This window comes from Hyla sarda, unplaced genomic scaffold (genome assembly GCF_029499605.1).
Source record: "Hyla sarda isolate aHylSar1 unplaced genomic scaffold, aHylSar1.hap1 scaffold_270, whole genome shotgun sequence".
Taxonomy (NCBI): Eukaryota; Metazoa; Chordata; class Amphibia; order Anura; family Hylidae; genus Hyla; species Hyla sarda.
In genome coordinates this window covers 339,889-360,330 of record NW_026609396.1, presented here as the reverse complement: position 1 = coordinate 360,330, position 20,442 = coordinate 339,889, and the positions used below count along the sequence as shown (strand labels likewise).

The 20,442-nt window shown below is 46.2% G+C and overlaps 9 non-coding genes across 9 annotated transcripts; all 9 read left to right on the top strand.

The window, feature by feature from the left end:
• Positions 1-602: 602 nt before the first annotated feature.
• LOC130325061 (U2 spliceosomal RNA) lies at positions 603-793 on the top strand. The gene has a single exon (XR_008869943.1). It is a non-coding gene; the product is annotated as a U2 spliceosomal RNA (small nuclear RNA).
• A 2,094-nt stretch (positions 794-2,887) lies between these two features.
• LOC130325060 (U2 spliceosomal RNA) lies at positions 2,888-3,078 on the top strand. Its single transcript, XR_008869942.1, has one exon. It is a non-coding gene; the product is annotated as a U2 spliceosomal RNA (small nuclear RNA).
• Positions 3,079-5,143: 2,065 nt separating this feature from the next.
• LOC130325059 (U2 spliceosomal RNA) lies at positions 5,144-5,334 on the top strand. Its single transcript, XR_008869941.1, has one exon. It is a non-coding gene; the product is annotated as a U2 spliceosomal RNA (small nuclear RNA).
• Positions 5,335-7,432: 2,098 nt separating this feature from the next.
• Positions 7,433-7,625, top strand: LOC130325086 (U2 spliceosomal RNA). Its single transcript, XR_008869965.1, has one exon. It is a non-coding gene; the product is annotated as a U2 spliceosomal RNA (small nuclear RNA).
• A 2,121-nt stretch (positions 7,626-9,746) lies between these two features.
• Positions 9,747-9,937, top strand: LOC130325058 (U2 spliceosomal RNA). Its single transcript, XR_008869940.1, has one exon. It is a non-coding gene; the product is annotated as a U2 spliceosomal RNA (small nuclear RNA).
• A 2,096-nt stretch (positions 9,938-12,033) lies between these two features.
• LOC130325057 (U2 spliceosomal RNA) lies at positions 12,034-12,224 on the top strand. Its single transcript, XR_008869939.1, has one exon. It is a non-coding gene; the product is annotated as a U2 spliceosomal RNA (small nuclear RNA).
• A 2,102-nt stretch (positions 12,225-14,326) lies between these two features.
• On the top strand, positions 14,327-14,516 carry LOC130325084 (U2 spliceosomal RNA). The gene has a single exon (XR_008869964.1). It is a non-coding gene; the product is annotated as a U2 spliceosomal RNA (small nuclear RNA).
• Positions 14,517-16,596: 2,080 nt separating this feature from the next.
• On the top strand, positions 16,597-16,787 carry LOC130325056 (U2 spliceosomal RNA). Its single transcript, XR_008869938.1, has one exon. It is a non-coding gene; the product is annotated as a U2 spliceosomal RNA (small nuclear RNA).
• Positions 16,788-18,880: 2,093 nt separating this feature from the next.
• Positions 18,881-19,071, top strand: LOC130325078 (U2 spliceosomal RNA). The gene has a single exon (XR_008869958.1). It is a non-coding gene; the product is annotated as a U2 spliceosomal RNA (small nuclear RNA).
• The last annotated feature ends 1,371 nt before the right edge of the window (positions 19,072-20,442 follow it).

Here is a 20,442-nt window from a genome sequence, read left to right as displayed (position 1 = left end):
CAGGCCTTGCAGAGTGTAAACAACAACAACCCAGCTTTGTTGTGTATGTAACCATAGGGATTTGTGATGTCACCTAGAACCTTCACAGCAGCGACAGCTTTATGAGGAGCATCAGCACTGCTCTGCCTGAGCAGAACCATCACCGCCATAGGTTGTCAAATAACCCGGATTTAACCCACACAGGTAAGTCCAATGGGGTGCAGGCATGTCCTCTATGCTTACAGCTTCCCGTGGGTGTTGGTTTGATACCGTTTGGGGACAGCCAAGGAGGCATCTGCAGGCAACAAAGGTAGGTGTGTGCTTGTGTGTGTGTTTCCTATGCAGATCCTAAGCCCAGTGTCACATGCAAGTAGGAGGAGTAAGAAGGGTTCCTGGCAAATCCGGGTTATGGATTGCATTTAAAAAGGCCCCGTGGGAGTGCAATGGGCCCCTGTCTTGCTGCTTAGCAATAATGGTATGGGTTTAGGTTCTGCTGTGTGTACTGGTGGTTGACTGCCCCCCAGCCCAGAGTGTGCATGGAAAATTGTCTGGCAGCCTCCCTGACAGCAAGCAGTGATAGTGCCCATGAAGGGGACCTTGTTGGGCCCGCCCCTTTCACGGTTATCGCTTCTCGGCCTTTTGGCTAAGATCAAGTGTAGTATCTGTTCTTATCAGTTTAATATCTGATACGTCCCCTATCTGGGGACCATATATTAAATGGATTTTTGAGAACGGGGGCCGATTTCGAAGCTTGCTTCCGTCGCCCTATGCATTGACCCGATATGGCAGTATCTTCGGGTACAGTGCACCACCCCCTTACAGGGTTAAAAAGAAAGATTCCTACTTTCATTGCTACCTGCTTGCTGGCTAGCCAGCTAGCCAGCCCTGTGGGCCTTGCTGCTGCTGCAGCCAAAAAACAAAAGGTGGTGCTGCTGCTGCTTCTGCTGCTTCTGCTTCTGCTTGTGTCTGGCCCCTGTTGGAGCGTCCAGGCACAGGACTTCTGCTGCTGCTGACTAAATGGCCTCCTTAATTGGATCATTTGAGTAGCCAGCACACCTGTGCAGGTAGGGCATGACATGATAGGCAGCTGCCTTGATAGCGGGTGGGTGCTGAATGTTCCTAATTGACAAAATAAGATTAATGCTTATGAAGAAATATAAAATCTCATCCCTTCCCCAATATCGCGCCACACCCCTACCCCTTAATTCCCTGGTTGAACTTGATGGACATATGTCTTTTTTCGACCGTACTAACTATGTAACTATGTAACATAACATGGGGGGGGGGGGGGGTCTCCTGGCTGTTCACACAGGTGTGTCATTGCTGTACATTGACCATGCATTGCTTCTGTGGTATTGCAAAGGCAAAGACAAATGCTTCCAGCCATCCATTGCACTAATGGATTGGTCATCAGCTGGCTGTCTATGTCCCGCATCAATATAGACCAAAGTACAGAGGGTTAGGCTATGCTATTGTGCACCTACCTGATGCATCAGAAGGTGCGAGGCCCTTGCTAAATTCTGTGCACAGACTTTGAGATCTATGCTTTAGACTGTATCTAAACCTGCTCCAACATGGACTGACATTCTGGCCTACTTTCAGCCGATGCGACTTGTCTGTCGCTGAACAGTCGCTTTTTATGTATTCAGCACCTATGTATAATGTTGTAAAAATGCTCTAGAAGCTAAAGTCGCAGAAATGTCACACATATTTGGCCTGCAACTTTCTGTGCGACAAATTCAGACAGGAAAAATCAGTATAAATCCTTAGAAAATTATCCCCCAGTGTCTCCATCTGCTGGCGGTATTGAATAAGCATTGCTGCACTGATGGGGTATGCATTAGACGAAAAAAAAGAAGAAAAAGAAGAATAATACGCCCAGAAAAGAGGCGAAAAGGAGAAAAACGTAAAAAAACGTGAAAAAAAAGTAAGAGGAAGAGAAGGGAAAAAAAGGTGGAAATGGGTTTAAAAGTGATTTCGGCGGAGAAATATATATATATATATATATATATATATATATATATATATATATATATGCGCACACACACACATAGATATAAACGTATTCTCCGTTGAGATATTGCAGCCGCTGCTGTGTCCAGGCCCAGGAGCCTTAGCACTGTGCTGTGATGTCACTCAATACCACTGACATCACTAGGTGTAAACAACATCTCTCCTTTGCTGTGTATGTGACTATGGAGCTGTTTGTTGATGTCGTCTATTACGGCCTTCATAGAAGCAACAGGAGATTGTTGCATCCATCTTGAACCCTCAGAACTACAGTGCTATGATGTCACTCACTTCCACAGGCCTTGCAGAGTGTAAACAACAACAACCCAGCTTTGTTGTGTATGTAACCATAGGGATTTGTGATGTCACCTAGAACCTTCACAGCAGCGACAGCTTTATGAGGAGCATCAGCACTGCTCTGCCTGAGCAGAACCATCACCGCCATAGGTTGTCAAATAACCCGGATTTAACCCACACAGGTAAGTCCAATGGGGTGCAGGCATGTCCTCTATGCTTACAGCTTCCCGTGGGTGTTGGTTTGATACCGTTTGGGGACAGCCAAGGAGGCATCTGCAGGCAACAAAGGTAGGTGTGTGCTTGTGTGTGTGTTTCCTATGCAGATCCTAAGCCCAGTGTCACATGCAAGTAGGAGGAGTAAGAAGGGTTCCTGGCAAATCCGGGTTATGGATTGCATTTAAAAAGGCCCCGTGGGAGTGCAATGGGCCCCTGTCTTGCTGCTTAGCAATAATGGTATGGGTTTAGGTTCTGCTGTGTGTACTGGTGGTTGACTGCCCCCCAGCCCAGAGTGTGCATGGAAAATTGTCTGGCAGCCTCCCTGACAGCAAGCAGTGATAGTGCCCATGAAGGGGACCTTGTTGGGCCCGCCCCTTTCACGGTTATCGCTTCTCGGCCTTTTGGCTAAGATCAAGTGTAGTATCTGTTCTTATCAGTTTAATATCTGATACGTCCCCTATCTGGGGACCATATATTAAATGGATTTTTGAGAACGGGGGCCGATTTCGAAGCTTGCTTCCGTCGCCCTATGCATTGACCCGATATGGCAGTATCTTCGGGTACAGTGCACCACCCCCTTACAGGGTTAAAAAGAAAGATTCCTACTTTCATTGCTACCTGCTTGCTGGCTAGCCAGCTAGCCAGCCCTGTGGGCCTTGCTGCTGCTGCAGCCAAAAAACAAAAGGTGGTGCTGCTGCTGCTTCTGCTGCTTCTGCTTCTGCTTGTGTCTGGCCCCTGTTGGAGCGTCCAGGCACAGGACTTCTGCTGCTGCTGACTAAATGGCCTCCTTAATTGGATCATTTGAGTAGCCAGCACACCTGTGCAGGTAGGGCATGACATGATAGGCAGCTGCCTTGATAGCGGGTGGGTGCTGAATGTTCCTAATTGACAAAATAAGATTAATGCTTATGAAGAAATATAAAATCTCATCCCTTCCCCAATATCGCGCCACACCCCTACCCCTTAATTCCCTGGTTGAACTTGATGGACATATGTCTTTTTTCGACCGTACTAACTATGTAACTATGTAACATAACATGGGGGGGGGGGGGGGGTCTCCTGGCTGTTCACACAGGTGTGTCATTGCTGTACATTGACCATGCATTGCTTCTGTGGTATTGCAAAGGCGAAGACAAATGCTTCCAGCCATCCATTGCACTAATGGATTGGTCATCAGCTGGCTGTCTATGTCCCGCATCAATATAGACCAAAGTACAGAGGGTTAGGCTATGCTATTGTGCACCTACCTGATGCATCAGAAGGTGCGAGGCCCTTGCTAAATTCTGTGCACAGACTTTGAGATCTATGCTTTAGACTGTATCTAAACCTGCTCCAACATGGACTGACATTCTGGCCTACTTTCAGCCGATGCGACTTGTCTGTCGCTGAACAGTCGCTTTTTATGTATTCAGCACCTATGTATAATGTTGTAAAAATGCTCTAGAAGCTAAAGTCGCAGAAATGTCACACATATTTGGCCTGCAACTTTCTGTGCGACAAATTCAGACAGGAAAAATCAGTATAAATCCTTAGAAAATTATCCCCCAGTGTCTCCATCTGCTGGCGGTATTGAATAAGCATTGCTGCACTGATGGGGTATGCATTAGACGAAAAAAAAGAAGAAAAAGAAGAATAATACGCCCAGAAAAGAGGCGAAAAGGAGAAAAACGTAAAAAAACGTGAAAAAAAAAGTAAGAGGAAGAGAAGGGAAAAAAAGGTGGAAATGGGTTTAAAAGTGATTTCGGCGGAGAAATATATATATATATATATATATATATATATATATATATGCGCACACACACACATAGATATAAACGTATTCTCCATTGAGATATTGCAGCCGCTGCTGTGTCCAGGCCCAGGAGCCTTAGCACTGTGCTGTGATGTCACTCAATACCACTGACATCACTATTGCTGTGTATGTGACTATGGAGCTGTTTGGTGATGTCGTCTATTACGGCCTTCATAGAAGCAACAGGAGATTGTTGCATCCATCTTGAACCCTCAGAACTACAGTGCTATGATGTCACTCACTTCCACAGGCCTTGCAGAGTGTAAACAACAACAACCCAGCTTTGTTGTGTATGTAACCATAGGGATTTGTGATGTCACCTAGAACCTTCACAGCAGCGACAGCTTTATGAGGAGCATCAGCACTGCTCTGCCTGAGCAGAACCATCACCGCCATAGGTTGTCAAATAACCCGGATTTAACCCACACAGGTAAGTCCAATGGGGTGCAGGCATGTCCTCTATGCTTACAGCTTCCCGTGGGGTGTTGGTTTGATACCGTTTGGGGACAGCCAAGGAGGCATCTGCAGGCAACAAAGGTAGGTGTGTGCTTGTGTGTGTGTTTCCTATGCAGATCCTAAGCCCAGTGTCACATGCAAGTAGGAGGAGTAAGAAGGGTTCCTGGCAAATCCGGGTTATGGATTGCATTTAAAAGGCCCCGTGGGAGTGCAATGGGCCCCTGTCTTGCTGCTTAGCAATAATGGTATGGGTTTAGGTTCTGCTGTGTGTACTGGTGGTTGACTGCCCCCCAGCCCAGAGTGTGCATGGAAAATTGTCTGGCAGCCTCCCTGACAGCAAGCAGTGATAGTGCCCATGAAGGGGACCTTGTTGGGCCCGCCCCTTTCACGGTTATCGCTTCTCGGCCTTTTGGCTAAGATCAAGTGTAGTATCTGTTCTTATCAGTTTAATATCTGATACGTCCCCTATCTGGGGACCATATATTAAATGGATTTTTGAGAACGGGGGCCGATTTCGAAGCTTGCTTCCGTCGCCCTATGCATTGACCCGATATGGCAGTATCTTCGGGTACAGTGCACCACCCCCTTACAGGGTTAAAAAGAAAGATTCCTACTTTCATTGCTACCTGCTTGCTGGCTAGCCAGCTAGCCAGCCCTGTGGGGCCTTGCTGCTTGCTGCAGCCAAAAAACAAAAGGTGGTGCTGCTGCTGCTTCTGCTGCTTCTGCTTCTGCTTGTGTCTGGCCCCTGTTGGAGCGTCCAGGCACAGGACTTCTGCTGCTGCTGACTAAATGGCCTCCTTAATTGGATCATTTGAGTAGCCAGCACACCTGTGCAGGTAGGGCATGACATGATAGGCAGCTGCCTTGATAGCGGGTGGGTGCTGAATGTTCCTAATTGACAAAATAAGATTAATGCTTATGAAGAAATATAAATCTCATCCCTTCCCCAATATCGCGCCACACCCCTACCCCTTAATTCCCTGGTTGAACTTGATGGACATATGTCTTTTTTCGACCGTACTAACTATGTAACTATGTAACATAACATGGGGGGGGGGGGGGGTCTCCTGGCTGTTCACACAGGTGTGTCATTGCTGTACATTGACCATGCATTGCTTCTGTGGTATTGCAAAGGCAAAGACAAATGCTTCCAGCCATCCATTGCACTAATGGATTGGTCATCAGCTGGCTGTCTATGTCCCGCATCAATATAGACCAAAGTACAGAGGGTTAGGCTATGCTATTGTGCACCTACCTGATGCATCAGAAGGTGCGAGGCCCTTGCTAAATTCTGTGCACAGACTTTGAGATCTATGCTTTAGACTGTATCTAAACCTGCTCCAACATGGACTGACATTCTGGCCTACTTTCAGCCGATGCGACTTGTCTGTCGCTGAACAGTCGCTTTTTATGTATTCAGCACCTATGTATAATGTTGTAAAAATGCTCTAGAAGCTAAAGTCGCAGAAATGTCACACATATTTGGCCTGCAACTTTCTGTGCGACAAATTCAGACAGGAAAAATCAGTATAAATCCTTAGAAAATTATCCCCCAGTGTCTCCATCTGCTGGCGGTATTGAATAAGCATTGCTGCACTGATGGGGTATGCATTAGACGAAAAAAAAGAAGAAAAAGAAGAATAATACGCCCAGAAAAGAGGCGAAAAGGAGAAAAACGTAAAAAAAACGTGAAAAAAAAGTAAGAGGAAGAGAAGGGAAAAAAAGGTGGAAATGGGTTTAAAAGTGATTTCGGCGGAGAATATATATATATATATATATCATATATATATATATATATATATATATGCGCACACACACACATAGATATAAACGTATTCTCCATTGAGATATTGCAGCCGCTGCTGTGTCCAGGCCCAGGAGCCTTAGCACTGTGCTGTGATGTCACTCAATACCACTGACATCACTAGGTGTAAACAACATCTCTCCTTTGCTGTGTATGTGACTATGGAGCTGTTTGGTGATGTCGTCTATTACGGCCTTCATAGAAGCAACAGGAGATTGTTGCATCCATCTTGAACCCTCAGAACTACAGTGCTATGATGTCACTCACTTCCACAGGCCTTGCAGAGTGTAAACAACAACAACCCAGCTTTGTTGTGTATGTAACCATAGGGATTTGTGATGTCACCTAGAACCTTCACAGCAGCGACAGCTTTATGAGGAGCATCAGCACTGCTCTGCCTGAGCAGAACCATCACCGCCATAGGTTGTCAAATAACCCGGATTTAACCCACACAGGTAAAGTCCAATGGGGTGCAGGCATGTCCTCTATGCTTACAGCTTCCCGTGGGTGTTGGTTTGATACCGTTTGGGGACAGCCAAGGAGGGCATCTGCAGGCAACAAAGGTAGGTGTGTGCTTGTGTGTGTGTTTCCTATGCAGATCCTAAGCCCAGTGTCACATGCAAGTAGGAGGAGTAAGAAGGGTTCCTGGCAAATCCGGGTTATGGATTGCATTTAAAAAGGCCCCCGTGGGAGTGCAATGGGCCCCTGTCTTGCTGCTTAGCAATAATGGTATGGGTTTAGGTTCTGCTGTGTGTACTGGTGGTTGACTGCCCCCCAGCCCAGAGTGTGCATGGAAAATTGTCTGGCAGCCTCCCTGACAGCAAGCAGTGATAGTGCCCATGAAGGGGACCTTGTTGGGGCCCGCCCCTTTCACGGTTATCGCTTCTCGGCCTTTTGGCTAAGATCAAGTGTAGTATCTGTTCTTATCAGTTTAATATCTGATACGTCCCCCTATCTGGGGACCATATATTAAATGGATTTTTGAGAACTGGGGGCCGATTTCGAAGCTTGCTTCCGTCGCCCTATGCATTGACCCGATATGGCAGTATCTTCGGGTACAGTGCACCACCCCCTTACAGGGTTAAAAAGAAAGATTCCTACTTTCATTGCTACCTGCTTGCTGGCTAGCCAGCTAGCCATCCCTGTGGGCCTTGCTGCTGCTGCAGCCAAAAAACAAAAGGTGGTGCTGCTGCTGCTTCTGCTGCTTCTGCTCTTCTGCTTCTTGTGTCTGGCCCCTGTTGGAGCGTCCAGGCACAGGACTTTCTGCTGCTGCTTGACTAAATGGCCTCCTTAATTGGATCATTTGAGTAGCCAGCACACCTGTGCAGGTAGGAGTAGGGCATGACATGATAGGCAGCTGCCTTGATAGCGGGTGTGGTGCTGATGTTCCTAATTGACAAAATAAGATTAATGCTTATGAAGAAATATAAAATCTCATCCCTTCCCCAATATCGCGCCACACCCCTACCCCTTAATTCCCTGGTTGAACTTGATGGACATATGTCTTTTTTCGACCGTACTAACTATGTAACTATGTAACATAACATGGGGGGGGGGGGGGGGGGGTCTCCTGGCTGTTCACACAGGTGTGTCATTGCTGTACATTGACCATGCATTGCTTCTGTGGTATTGCAAAGGCAAAGACAAATGCTTCCAGCCATCCATTGCACTAATGGATTGGTCATCAGCTGGCTGTCTATGTCCCGCATCAATATAGACCAAAGTACAGAGGGTTAGGCTATGCTATTGTGCACCTACCTGATGCATCAGAAGGTGCGAGGCCCTTGCTAAATTCTGTGCACAGACTTTGAGATCTATGCTTTAGACTGTATCTAAACCTGCTCCAACATGGACTGACATTCTGGCCTACTTTCAGCCGATGCGACTTGTCTGTCGCTGAACAGTCGCTTTTTATGTATTCAGCACCTATGTATAATGTTGTAAAAATGCTCTAGAAGCTAAAGTCGCAGGAAATGTCACACATATTTGGCCTGCAACTTTCTGTGCGACAAATTCAGACAGGAAAAAATCAGTATAAATCCTTAGAAAATTATCCCCCCAGTGTCTCCATCTGCTGGCGGTATTGAATAAGCATTGCTGCACTGATGGGGTATGCATTAGACGAAAAAAAAGAAGAAAAAGAAGAATAATACGCCCAGAAAAGAGGCGAAAAGGAGAAAAACGTAAAAAAACGTGAAAAAAAAGTAAGAGGAAGAGAAGGGAAAAAAAGGTGGAAATGGGTTTAAAAGTGATTTCGGCGGAGAAATATATATATATATATATATATATATATATATATATATATATATATATATATATGCGCACACACACACATAGATATAAACGTATTCTCCGTTGAGATATTGCAGCCGCTGCTGTGTCCAGGCCCAGGAGCCTTAGCACTGTGCTGTGATGTCACTCAATACCACTGACATCACTAGGTGTAAACAACATCTCTCCTTTGCTGTGTATGTGACTATGGAGCTGTTTGGTGATGTCGTCTATTACGGCCTTCATAGAAGCAACAGGAGATTGTTGCATCCATCTTGAACCCTCAGAACTACAGTGCTATGATGTCACTCACTTCCACAGGCCTTGCAGAGTGTAAACAACAACAACCCAGCTTTGTTGTGTATGTAACCATAGGGATTTGTGATGTCACCTAGAACCTTCACAGCAGCGACAGCTTTATGAGGAGCATCAGCACTGCTCTGCCTGAGCAGAACCATCACCGCCATAGGTTGTCAAATAACCCCGGATTTAACCCACACAGGTAAGTCCAATGGGGTGCAGGCATGTCCTCTATGCTTACAGCTTCCCGTGGGTGTTGGTTTGATACCGTTTGGGGACAGCCAAGGAGGCATCTGCAGGCAACAAAGGTAGGTGTGTGCTTGTGTGTGTGTTTCCTATGCAGATCCTAAGCCCAGTGTCACATGCAAGTAGGAGGAGTAAGAAGGGTTCCTGGCAAATCCGGGTTATGGATTGCATTTAAAAAGGCCCCGTGGGAGTGCAATGGGCCCCTGTCTTGCTGCTTAGCAATAATGGTATGGGTTTAGGTTCTGCTGTGTGTACTGTTGGTTGACTGCCCCCCAGCCCAGAGTGTGCATGGAAAATTGTCTGGCAGCCTCCCTGACAGCAAGCAGTGATAGTGCCCATGAAGGGGACCTTGTTGGGCCCGCCCCTTTCACGGTTATCGCTTCTCGGCCTTTTGGCTAAGATCAAGTGTAGTATCTGTTCTTATCAGTTTAATATCTGATACGTCCCCTATCTGGGGACCATATATTAAATGGATTTTTGAGAACGGGGGCCGATTTCGAAGCTTGCTTCCGTCGCCCTATGCATTGACCCGATATGGCAGTATCTTCGGGTACAGTGCACCACCCCCTTACAGGGTTAAAAAGAAGATTCCTACTTTCATTGCTACCTGCTTGCTGGCTAGCCAGCTAGCCAGCCCTGTGGGCCTTGCTGCTGCTGCAGCCAAAAAACAAAAGGTGGTGCTGCTGCTGCTTCTGCTGCTTCTGCTTCTGCTTGTGTCTGGCCCCTGTTGGAGCGTCCAGGCACAGGACTTCTGCTGCTGCTGACTAAATGGCCTCCTTAATTGGATCATTTGAGTAGCCAGCACACCTGTGCAGGTAGGGCATGACATGATAGGCAGCTGCCTTGATAGCGGGTGGGTGCTGAATGTTCCTAATTGACAAAATAAGATTAATGCTTATGAAGAAATATAAAATCTCATCCCTTCCCCAATATCGCGCCACACCCCTACCCCCTTAATTCCCTGGTTGAACTTGATGGACATATGTCTTTTTTCGACCGTACTAACTATGTAACTATGTAACATAACATGGGGGGGGGGGGGGTCTCCTGGCTGTTCACACAGGTGTGTCATTGCTGTACATTGACCATGCATTGCTTCTGTGGTATTGCAAAGGCAAAGACAAATGCTTCCAGCCATCCATTGCACTAAAGGATTGGGTCATCAGCTGGCTGTCTATGTCCCGCATCAATATAGACCAAAGTACGAGAGGTTAGGCTATGCTATTGTGCACCTACCTGATGCATCAGAAGGTGCGAGGCCCTTGCTAAATTCTGTGCACAGACTTTGAGATCTATGCTTTAGACTGTATCTAAACCTGCTCCAACATGGACTGACATTCTGGCCTACTTTCAGCCGATGCGACTTGTCTGTCGCTGAACAGTCGCTTTTTATGTATTCAGCACCTATGTATAATGTTGTAAAAATGCTCTAGAAGCTAAAGTCGCAGAAATGTCACACATATTTGGCCCTGCAACTTTCTGTGCGAACAAATTCAGACAGGAAAAATCAGTATAAATCCTTAGAAAATTATCCCCCAGTGTCTCCATCTGCTGGCGGTATTGAATAAGCATTGCTGCACTGATGGGGTATGCATTAGACGAAAAAAAAGAAGAAAAAGAAGAATAATACGCCCAGAAAAGAGGCGAAAAGGAGAAAAACGTAAAAAAAACGTGAAAAAAAAGTAAGAGGAAGAGAAGGGAAAAAAAGGTGGAAATGGGTTTAAAAGTGATTTCGGCGGAGAAATATATATATATATATATATATATATATATATATATATATATATATGCGCACACACACACATAGATATAAACGTATTCTCCGTTGAGATATTGCAGCCGCTGCTGTGTCCAGGCCCAGGAGCCTTAGCACTGTGCTGTGATGTCACTCAATACCACTGACATCACTAGGTGTAAACAACATCTCTCCTTTGCTGTGTATGTGACTATGGAGCTGTTTGGTGATGTCGTCTATTACGGCCTTCATAGAAGCAACAGGAGATTGTTGCATCCATCTTGAACCCTCAGAACTACAGTGCTATTATGTCACTCACTTCCACAGGCCTTGCAGAGTGTAAACAACAACAACCCAGCTTTGTTGTGTATGTAACCATAGGGATTTGTGATGTCACCTAGAACCTTCACAGCAGCGACAGCTTTATGAGGAGCATCAGCACTGCTCTGCCTGAGCAGAACCATCACCGCCATAGGTTGTCAAATAACCCGGATTTAAACCCACACAGGTAAGTCCAATGGGGTGCAGGCATGTCCTCTATGCTTACAGCTTCCCGTGGGTGTTGGTTTGATACCGTTTGGGACAGCCAAGGAGGCATCTGCAGGCAACAAAGGTAGGTGTGTGCTTGTGTGTGTGTTTCCTATGCAGATCCTAAGCCCAGTGTCACATGCAAGTAGGAGGAGTAAGAAGGGTTCCTGGCAAATCCGGGTTATGGATTGCATTTAAAAAGGCCCCGTGGGAGTGCAATGGGCCCCTGTCCTTGCTGCTTAGCAATAATGGTATGGGTTTAGGTTCTGCTGTGTGTACTGGTGGTTGACTGCCCCCAGCCCAGAGTGTGCATGGAAAATTGTCTGGCAGCCTCCCTGAACAGCAAGCAGTGATAGTGCCCATGAAGGGGACCTTGTTGGGCCCGCCCCTTTCACGGTTATCGCTTCTCGGCCTTTTGGCTAAGATCAAGTGTAGTATCTGTTCTTATCAGTTTAATATCTGATACGTCCCCTATCTGGGGACCATATATTAAATGGATTTTTGAGAACGGGGGCCGATTTCGAAGCTTGCTTCCGTCGCCCTATGCATTGACCCGATATGGCAGTATCTTCGGGTACAGTGCACCACCCCCTTACAGGGTTAAAAAGAAAGATTCCTACTTTCATTGCTACCTGCTTGCTGGCTAGCCAGCTAGCCAGCCCTGTGGGCCTTGCTGCTGCTGCAGCCAAAAACAAAAGGTGGTGCTGCTGCTGCTTCTGCTGCTTCTGCTTCTGCTTGTGTCTGGCCCCTGTTGGAGCGTCCAGGCACAGGACTTCTGCTGCTGCTGACTAAATGGCCTCCTTAATTGGATCATTTGAGTAGCCAGCACACCTGTGCAGGTAGGGCATGACATGATAGGCAGCTGCCTTGATAGCGGGTGGGTGCTGAATGTTCCTAATTGACAAAATAAGATTAATGCTTTATGAAGAAAATATAAAATCTCATCCCTTCCCCAATATCGCGCCACACCCCTACCCCTTAATTCCCTGGTTGAACTTGATGGACATATGTCTTTTTTCGACCGTACTAACTATGTAACTATGTAACATAACATGGGGGGGGGGGGGGGGGGGTCTCCTGGCTGTTCACACAGGTGTGTCATTGCTGTACATTGACCATGCATTGCTTCTGTGGTATTGCAAAGGCAAAGACAAATGCTTCCAGCCATCCATTGCACTAATGGATTGGTCATCAGCTGGCTGTCTATGTCCCGCATCAATATAGACCCAAAGTACAGAGGGTTAGGCTATGCTATTGTGCACCTACCTGATGCATCAGAAGGTGCGAGGCCCTTGCTAAATTCTGTGCACAGACTTTGAGATCTATGCTTTAGACTGTATCTAAACCTGCTCCAACATGGACTGATATTCTGGCCTACTTTCAGCCGATGCGACTTGTCTGTCGCTGAACAGTCGCTTTTTTATGTATTCAGCACCTATGTATAATGTTGTAAAAATGCTCTAGAAGCTAAAGTCGCAGAAATGTCACACATATTTGGCCTGCAACTTTCTGTGCGACAAATTCAGACAGGAAAAATCAGTATAAATCCTTAGAAAATTATCCCCCAGTGTCTCCATCTGCTGGCGGTATTGAATAAGCATTGCTGCACTGATGGGGTATGCATTAGACGAAAAAAAAGAAGAAAAAGAAGAATAATACGCCCAGAAAAGAGGCGAAAAGGAGAAAAACGTAAAAAAACGTGAAAAAAAGTAAGAGGAAGAGAAGGGAAAAAAAGGTGGAAATGGGTTTAAAAGTGATTTCGGCGGAGAAATATATATATATATATATATATATATAATATATATATATATATATATGCGCACACACACACATAGATATAAACGTATTCTCCGTTGAGATATTGCAGCCGCTGCTGCTGTGTCCAGGCCCAGGAGCCTTAGCACTGTGCTGTGATGTCACTCAATACCACTGACATCACTAGGTGTAAACAACATCTCTCCTTTGCTGTGTATGTGACTATGGAGCTGTTTGGTGATGTCGTCTATTACGGCCTTCATAGAAGCAACAGGAGATTGTTGCATCCATCTTGAACCCTCAGAACTACAGTGCTATGATGTCACTCACTTCCACAGGCCTTGCAGAGTGTAAACAACAACAACCCAGCTTTGTTGTGTATGTAACCATAGGGATTTGTGATGTCACCTAGAACCTTCACAGCAGCGACAGCTTTATGAGGAGCATCAGCACTGCTCTGCCTGAGCAGAACCATCACCGCCATAGGTTGTCAAATAACCCGGATTTAACCCACACAGGTAAGTCCAATGGGGTGCAGGCATGTCCTCTATGCTTACAGCTTCCCGTGGGTGTTGGTTTGATACCGTTTGGGGACAGCCAAGGAGGCATCTGCAGGCAACAAAGGTAGGTGTGTGCTTGTGTGTGTGTTTCCTATGCAGATCCTAAGCCCAGTGTCACATGCAAGTAGGAGGAGTAAGAAGGGTTCCTGGCAAATCCGGGTTATGGATTGCATTTAAAAAGGCCCCGTGGGAGTGCAATGGGCCCCTGTCTTGCTGCTTAGCAATAATGGTATGGGTTTAGGTTCTGCTGTGTGTACTGGTGGTTGACTGCCCCCCAGCCCAGAGTGTGCATGGAAAATTGTCTGGCAGCCTCCCTGACAGCAAGCAGTGATAGTGCCCATGAAGGGGACCTTGTTGGGCCCGCCCCTTTCACGGTTATCGCTTCTCGGCCTTTTGGCTAAGATCAAGTGTAGTATCTGTTCTTATCAGTTTAATATCTGATACGTCCCCTATCTGGGGACCATATATTAAATGGATTTTTGAGAACGGGGGCCGATTTCGAAGCTTGCTTCCGTCGCCCTATGCATTGACCCGATATGGCAGTATCTTCGGTACAGTGCACCACCCCCTTACAGGGTTAAAAAGAAAGATTCCTACTTTCATTGCTACCTGCTTGCTGGCTAGCCAGCTAGCCAGCCCTGTGGGCCTTGCTGCTGCTGCAGCCAAAAAACAAAAGGTGGTGCTGCTGCTGCTTCTGCTGCTTCTGCTTCTGCTTGTGTCTGGCCGCTGTTGGAGCGTCCAGGCACAGGACTTCTGCTGCTGCTGACTAAATGGCCTCCTTAATTGGATCATTTGAGTAGCCAGCACACCTGTGCAGGTAGGGCATGACATGATAGGCAGCTGCCTTGATAGCGGGTGGGTGCTGAATGTTCCTAATTGACAAAATAAGATTAATGCTTATGAAGAAATATAAAATCTCATCCCTTCCCCAATATCGCGCCACACCCCTACCCCTTAATTCCCTGGTTGAACTTGATGGACATATGTCTTTTTTCGACCGTACTAACTATGTAACTATGTAACATAACATGGGGGGGGGGGGGGGGGTCTCCTGGCTGTTCACACAGGTGTGTCATTGCTGTACATTGACCATGCATTGCTTCTGTGGTATTGCAAAGGCAAAGACAAATGCTTCCAGCCATCCATTGCACTAATGGATTGGTCATCAGCTGGCTGTCTATGTCCCGCATCAATATAGACCAAAGTACAGAGGGTTAGGCTATGCTATTGTGCACCTACCTGATGCATCAGAAGGTGCGAGGCCCTTGCTAAATTCTGTGCACAGACTTTGAGATCTATGCTTTAGACTGTATCTAAACCTGCTCCAACATGGACTGACATTCTGGCCTACTTTCAGCCGATGCGACTTGTCTGTCGCTGAACAGTCGCTTTTTATGTATTCAGCACCTATGTATAATGTTGTAAAAATGCTCTAGAAGCTAAAGTCGCAGAAATGTCACACATATTTGGCCTGCAACTTTCTGTGCGACAAATTCAGACAGGAAAAATCAGTATAAATCCTTAGAAAATTATCCCCCAGTGTCTCCATCTGCTGGCGGTATTGAATAAGCATTGCTGCACTGATGGGGTATGCATTAGACGAAAAAAAAGAAGAAAAAGAAGAATAATACGCCCAGAAAAGAGGCGAAAAGGAGAAAAACGTAAAAAAACGTGAAAAAAAAGTAAGAGGAAGAGAAGGGAAAAAAAGGTGGAAATGGGTTTAAAAGTGATTTCGGCGGAGAAATATATATATATATATATATATATATATATATGCGCACACACACACATAGATATAAACGTATTCTCCGTTGAGATATTGCAGCCGCTGCTGTGTCCAGGCCCAGGAGCCTTAGCACTGTGCTGTGATGTCACTCAATACCACTGACATCACTAGGTGTAAACAACATCTCTCCTTTGCTGTGTATGTGACTATGGAGCTGTTTGGTGATGTCGTCTATTACGGCCTTCATAGAAGCAACAGGAGATTGTTGCATCCATCTTGAACCCTCAGAACTACAGTGCTATGATGTCACTCACTTCCACAGGCCTTGCAGAGTGTAAACAACAACAACCCAGCTTTGTTGTGTATGTAACCATAGGGATTTGTGATGTCACCTAGAACCTTCACAGCAGCGACAGCTTTATGAGGAGCATCAGCACTGCTCTGCCTGAGCAGAACCATCACCGCCATAGGTTGTCAAATAACCCGGATTTAACCCACACAGGTAAGTCCAATGGGGTGCAGGCATGTCCTCTATGCTTACAGCTTCCCGTGGGTGTTGGTTTGATACCGTTTGGGGACAGCCAAGGAGGCATCTGCAGGCAACAAAGGTAGGTGTGTGCTTGTGTGTGTGTTTCCTATGCAGATCCTAAGCCCAGTGTCACATGCAAGTAGGAGGAGTAAGAAGGGTTCCTGGCAAATCCGGGTTATGGATTGCATTTAAAAAGGCCCCGTGGGAGTGCAATGGGCCCCTGTCTTGCTGCTTAGCAATAATGGTATGGGTTTAGGTTCTGTTGTGTGTACTGGTGGTTGACTGCCCCCCAGCCCAGAGTGTGCATGGAAAATTGTCTGGCAGCCTCCCTGACAGCAAGCAGTGATAGTGCCCATGAAGGGGACCTTGTTGGGCCCGCCCCTTTCACGGTTATCGCTTCTCGGCCTTTTGGCTAAGATCAAGTGTAGTATCTGTTCTTATCAGTTTAATATCTGATACGTCCCCTATCTGGGGACCATATATTAAATGGATTTTTGAGAACGGGGGCCGATTTCGAAGCTTGCTTCCGTCGCCCTATGCATTGACCCGATATGGCAGTATCTTCGGGTACAGTGCACCACCCCCTTACAGGGTTAAAAAGAAAGATTCCTACTTTCATTGCTACCTGCTTGCTGGCTAGCCAGCTAGCCAGCCCTGTGGGCCTTGCTGCTGCTGCAGCCAAAAAACAAAAGGTGGTGCTGCTGCTGCTTCTGCTGCTTCTGCTTCTGCTTGTGTCTGGCCCCTGTTGGAGCGTCCAGGCACAGGACTTCTGCTGCTGCTGACTAAATGGCCTCCTTAATTGGATCATTTGAGTAGCCAGCACACCTGTGCAGGTAGGGCATGACATGATAGGCAGCTGCCTTGATAGCGGGTGGGTGCTGAATGTTCCTAATTGACAAAATAAGATTAATGCTTATGAAGAAATATAAAATCTCATCCCTTCCCAATATCGCGCCACACCCCTACCCCTTAATTCCCTGGTTGAACTTGATGGACATATGTCTTTTTTCGACCGTACTAACTATGTAACTATGTAACATAACATGGGGGGGGGGGGGGGGGTCTCCTGGCTGTTCACACAGGTGTGTCATTGCTGTACATTGACCATGCATTGCTTCTGTGGTATTGCAAAGGCAAAGACAAATGCTTCCAGCCATCCATTGCACTAATGGATTGGTCATCAGCTGGCTGTCTATGTCCCGCATCAATATAGACCAAAGTACAGAGGGTTAGGCTATGCTATTGTGCACCTACCTGATGCATCAGAAGGTGCGAGGCCCTTGCTAAATTCTGTGCACAGACTTTGAGATCTATGCTTTAGACTGTATCTAAACCTGCTCCAACATGGACTGACATTCTGGCCTACTTTCAGCCGATGCGACTTGTCTGTCGCTGAACAGTCGCTTTTTATGTATTCAGCACCTATGTATAATGTTGTAAAAATGCTCTAGAAGCTAAAGTCGCAGAAATGTCACACATATTTGGCCTGCAACTTTCTGTGCGACAAATTCAGACAGGAAAAATCAGTATAAATCCTTAGAAAATTATCCCCCAGTGTCTCCATCTGCTGGCGGTATTGAATAAGCATTGCTGCACTGATGGGGTATGCATTAGACGAAAAAAAAGAAGAAAAAGAAGAATAATACGCCCAGAAAAGAGGCGAAAAGGAGAAAAACGTAAAAAAACGTGAAAAAAAAGTAAGAGGAAGAGAAGGGAAAAAAAGGTGGAAATGGGTTTAAAAGTGATTTCGGCGGAGAAATATATATATATATATATATATATATATATATATATATATATATATGCGCACACACACACATAGATATAAACGTATTCTCCGTTGAGATATTGCAGCCGCTGCTGTGTCCAGGCCCAGGAGCCTTAGCACTGTGCTGTGATGTCACTCAATACCACTGACATCACTAGGTGTAAACAACATCTCTCCTTTGCTGTGTATGTGACTATGGAGCTGTTTGGTGATGTCGTCTATTACGGCCTTCATAGAAGCAACAGGAGATTGTTGCATCCATCTTGAACCCTCAGAACTACAGTGCTATGATGTCACTCACTTCCACAGGCCTTGCAGAGTGTAAACAACAACAACCCAGCTTTGTTGTGTATGTAACCATAGGGATTTGTGATGTCACCTAGAACCTTCACAGCAGCGACAGCTTTATGAGGAGCATCAGCACTGCTCTGCCTGAGCAGAACCATCACCGCCATAGGTTGTCAAATAACCCGGATTTAACCCACACAGGTAAGTCCAATGGGGTGCAGGCATGTCCTCTATGCTTACAGCTTCCCGTGGGTGTTGGTTTGATACCGTTTGGGGACAGCCAAGGAGGCATCTGCAGGCAACAAAGGTAGGTGTGTGCTTGTGTGTGTGTTTCCTATGCAGATCCTAAGCCCAGTGTCACATGCAAGTAGGAGGAGTAAGAAGGGTTCCTGGCAAATCCGGGTTATGGATTGCATTTAAAAAGGCCCCGTGGGAGTGCAATGGGCCCCTGTCTTGCTGCTTAGCAATAATGGTATGGGTTTAGGTTCTGCTGTGTGTACTGGTGGTTGACTGCCCCCCAGCCCAGAGTGTGCATGGAAAATTGTCTGGCAGCCTCCCTGACAGCAAGCAGTGATAGTGCCCATGAAGGGGACCTTGTTGGGCCCGCCCCTTTCACGGTTATCGCTTCTCGGCCTTTTGGCTAAGATCAAGTGTAGTATCTGTTCTTATCAGTTTAATATCTGATACGTCCCCTATCTGGGGACCATATATTAAATGGATTTTTGAGAACGGGGGCCGATTTCGAAGCTTGCTTCCGTCACCCTATGCATTGACCCGATATGGCAGTATCTTCGGGTACAGTGCACCACCCCCTTACAGGGTTAAAAAGAAAGATTCCTACTTTCATTGCTACCTGCTTGCTGGCTAGCCAGCTAGCCAGCCCTGTGGGCCTTGCTGCTGCTGCAGCCAAAAAACAAAAGGTGGTGCTGCTGCTGCTTCTGCTGCTTCTGCTTCTGCTTGTGTCTGGCCCCTGTTGGAGCGTCCAGGCACAGGACTTCTGCTGCTGCTGACTAAATGGCCTCCTTAATTGGATCATTTGAGTAGCCAGCACACCTGTGCAGGTAGGGCATGACATGATAGGCAGCTGCCTTGATAGCGGGTGGGTGCTGAATGTTCCTAATTGACAAAATAAGATTAATGCTTATGAAGAAATATAAAATCTCATCCCTTCCCCAATATCGCGCCACACCCCTACCCCTTAATTCCCTGGTTGAACTTGATGGACATATGTCTTTTTTCGACCGTACTAACTATGTAACTATGTAACATAACATGGGGGGGGGGGGGGGGGGGGTCTCCTGGCTGTTCACACAGGTGTGTCATTGCTGTACATTGACCATGCATTGCTTCTGTGGTATTGCAAAGGCAAAGACAAATGCTTCCAGCCATCCATTGCACTAATGGATTGGTCATCAGCTGGCTGTCTATGTCCCGCATCAATATAGACCAAAGTACAGAGGGTTAGGCTATGCTATTGTGCACCTACCTGATGCATCAGAAGGTGCGAGGCCCTTGCTAAATTCTGTGCACAGACTTTGAGATCTATGCTTTAGACTGTATCTAAACCTGCTCCAACATGGACTGACATTCTGGCCTACTTTCAGCCGATGCGACTTGTCTGTCGCTGAACAGTCGCTTTTTATGTATTCAGCACCTATGTATAATGTTGTAAAAATGCTCTAGAAGCTAAAGTCGCAGAAATGTCACACATATTTGGCCTGCAACTTTCTGTGCGACAAATTCAGACAGGAAAAATCAGTATAAATCCTTAGAAAATTATCCCCCAGTGTCTCCATCTGCTGGCGGTATTGAATAAGCATTGCTGCACTGATGGGGTATGCATTAGACGAAAAAAAAGAAGAAAAAGAAGAATAATACGCCCAGAAAAGAGGCGAAAAGGAGAAAAACGTAAAAAAACGTGAAAAAAAAGTAAGAGGAAGAGAAGGGAAAAAAAGGTGGAAATGGGTTTAAAAGTGATTTCGGCGGAGAAATATATATATATATATATATATATATATATATATATATATATATGCGCACACACACACATAGATATAAACGTATTCTCCGTTGAGATATTGCAGCCGCTGCTGTGTCCAGGCCCAGGAGCCTTAGCACTGTGCTGTGATGTCACTCAATACCACTGACATCACTAGGTGTAAACAACATCTCTCCTTTGCTG